Here is a 3410-nt window from a genome sequence, read left to right on the forward strand (position 1 = left end):
CCCCACCCCCGCAACACACACACCTCCTTCCTTCCTTGTCTGGATTTATGTAATTAACTCCTTTTGTAGAGCAGGGCAGCCTTCATAGAGTCAAGTAATAGCACTGCATTATACAATGTTTGGACTATTTTTTTTTAATTTAAGAAAACAAATGCAAAATCAGAGTCTTGAAGATGCACTATAGAACTTTGAGGATGTTTGCCTCCAACATACTTAGACTGCTCATCACCTTCATTGTTCCAATTTTTAGATCCTGAGTCAAATGCCAAAACAAAACAAAACAAAACAAAAAAAACAGTCACACCAATCTCATCTCTTTTGGGACACTTATCATGTCATACCCTTTGACAAGAAAAACAAAAACAAAAAAACCTAGTCCATTTTAGAAGAATTTTTGGTGAACAATGCAGGGCCAAGATTCATCATACTTGCTGACTCATATCTGCTAGAAAGTACACAGGGAGGGCCAGCATGTTGTACTTGCCACCCTCTCCAATCCAGACAGAGTTCATGCACTCAAGGAAGGCAATGATCTTGATTTTCATTGTGCTGGGCCATGGGACTGCAATCTTCTTCTGTATTCTGGGTACCTGGTGGCTTTTGGATCCTTATAGATGTCAACATCACCCTTCATGATTGAGTTGAAGGTATTTTCATGGCTATCACAGGATTTACTGCCTAATAGAGATGGTTGGAGGAGAGTTTCTGGGGACCTGAGCCTTTTTGCCAATGGTGATAACCCGACAGTCAGGGAGCTCATAGCTCTCTTCCACAGAAGAGCTAGGTGCAGTGGTGGCCATCCCTTTTTCAAAGTCTAGTGCAGCAGTTTTAAAACTTTCTGGTCTCAGGACCCCATTATACTCTTAGAAATTATCAAAAACCTCCCCCAAAGAGCCATTGTTTATGTGGATCATATCTATTGATACTTATTATGTTAGAAATTAAAACTGATATAATTTAAAAATATTTATTAATTCATTATTAATAAATAAATGTATTATGTATTAATATGCGTGATGCAGGACTGTTTACAAAAGACATGTACTTCCAAAGGTATAAATGCAAATATACAAACTTACACCCTTAACATATCCCACAACGTTTGGAGGCATAATCTTCCCTCCTGCACCATCTCAGTTTCTGGGGAGTAGAGGGGTATTGGATTCATGACAACTTGGTTTTCAGTGAGCACAGTCCTATTTCTAAGTCCAAAATTCCTATTGGGCTAGAGTCCTAGACACTCTGGCCTCTCAGGGCTTCCCTACCAGCCTAGCTGACTGCACCACCCTGCCTGTAATCCTGGCTCCAAGATCACCATGACTTGAACTCCCAGATCCTGTGGGAATAATAACCTCCTGCATTTGAAACTGAGGACAAAAACACAAAACAGAAACAAGTACCACTAGACCCATGTCTTGGAGCTGGGATAAAAGGGATAAGCAAGAAAAGGCAAGTTCTTTCCCTTTCACTGGTTCAGTGAAAAGCATCCATGTACTACTGGGCATAGTAGATAGATGTCACTGAAGGGCATAGCCAAAAAGATGGTAGAAAAATAGGGTGAATGGTTCATGCTCACCAGTTTTAAAGGCACAAGCAGCTAATCAAAGGAGGCTACCTCTACCCATATGGTAAGAGACTCAGTGGGCTCCATGTTAGATAAACTGGCCATGCTCAAAAGTGACACCCCTCCCACTCCATCCCCTGACCAAGGAGGCTCCATGTCAGAACTGGGCATGCCCAGAAGCCCAGGTTACATACAAATAACATTTTTAATGATTAATAACTATATTTTCCAAAACAAAAAATTTATAAGAAAATGGCATTATTTTACATATTTTTGCAAATCTCTTTAATGTCTAGTTTACTAGAAGACCTATGTATTCTCTTATCTGCTTCTACATTCAATCTGTTGTGATATTTGTTTTGGTTGAAATATATGAAGAAAATCCATCCTCAAACAGATATGTATTTGGAAAAGAAAGGAATATTTTAATAGGTAAATAATATCTTTGAAAATAACGAAAATAATTTTGACCTCTCAGACCAAGAATCTTGAGGGGTCCCCAACAGTCCTCAGACACACTTTGGGAAACTCTGGTCTAGAGCAATGTAATAGCTTCTCCTTGGCATCATGCACAATTTTTCTCTCATCTGAGGTAGTGATTTCATAGCCTCTCCTAGTCAGGATCTTTATGAGGTAGTCAGTTAGGTTACAGATGGGAGATAGCAGGTGGAAGGGCATAACCATAGATGGGAACAGTGTAGATCATATCATCACTAGAGGTATTACCAGAGACGTACAGGGACAACACAGTGTGGATGGTGAAGTGCTTGGGGATGATACAAATCTTGAACGTGATTCATGCCATCTTTTCTCTGTTGGCTTTGAGGTTCATGGGGATTTCTGTGAGCAGCATAGTATAATCTTCAGGGGCCACACAGAGTTCATTATCTCCATGCTGTCCCAGTTGGTGACAATACTATTTTCAATAGGGTTCTTTTAGGGACAGAGTACTCCTCTGTCCCCAGGTAACTGTCTTTCTGACTGATACTCACCATGCCTAATAATGGAGTGGAAGACAGTCTGAGGAACATCATCTCCTGCAAATCCAGTTTTGCACATTTTGGAGCCATTGCCAACAAAGAGGGCATCCTCATCCATGGCCAACTTTGAGGTGGCAAATTTAAATGCTTAAGACATGAAGAAGGTGGTTAGGCACTTAGAGGCAGAGAAGTCCAGCCAGGGGTGTTGCTGGAGTCAGCTCAGACTGACTTGCAAGAGTCAATTATTAAATTTCTAGGTGAGCATTGACACTTTGGAAATTGGCAAATGCTACAAATCAAGGCTTGATTTAATGTTTTGTTGATTATCTAGAATTAAGAAAGCAATGGAGAAAATGTTAATTAATGAAGATTAAATTTAAGTGTGTCCTGAATACTTTTTTTTTTTCCTGAAAGCCAATTTTTAAACATTTAACACATCCTTCCTAGGGGAGGAGCTTGCATTTTTTCAAATAGTTATTGATACTTTTGGTGGAATTTTGAACTGATCTAACCATTCTGGAGAGCAATTTGGAACTATGCCTAAAGGCTGTTATTTGTTGTTGTTTGTCCCTCATTCTCAAAGAGGACCAATGAAATCAGGAAGGTGATGTCATGATTTCCAAGTGAATCAGATTGAAGTGGAGGGAGAGCTGTGTAAAGTCACCAGCCTCACTCTCTCCTCCTGAGCCATCTGGGTCCAGTGGCAAGATATAGATCAGGCTGGCTGGAGATAGGCCCAATTGCAGTGGGAGACCATGACCAAAGGGCAATCAAACTGTGCATACCCTTTGACCCTGCAATATCATCACTTCTAGGTCTGTATCCCAAAGAGATCATTTTTGGGGGGGTGGGCTAGGCAATGGGGT

The 3410-nt window shown here is 40.5% G+C and overlaps 1 pseudogene; it reads right to left on the minus strand.

The window, feature by feature from the left end:
- Positions 1-382: 382 nt before the first annotated feature.
- Positions 383-2662, minus strand: LOC114029710 (annotated as a pseudogene).
- Positions 2663-3410: the final 748 nt, after the last annotated feature.

The sequence above is a fragment of the Vombatus ursinus genome, unplaced genomic scaffold, assembly GCF_900497805.2.
Source record: "Vombatus ursinus unplaced genomic scaffold, bare-nosed wombat genome assembly UNPS02014941.1, whole genome shotgun sequence".
In the NCBI taxonomy this organism is placed as follows: domain Eukaryota; kingdom Metazoa; phylum Chordata; class Mammalia; order Diprotodontia; family Vombatidae; genus Vombatus; species Vombatus ursinus.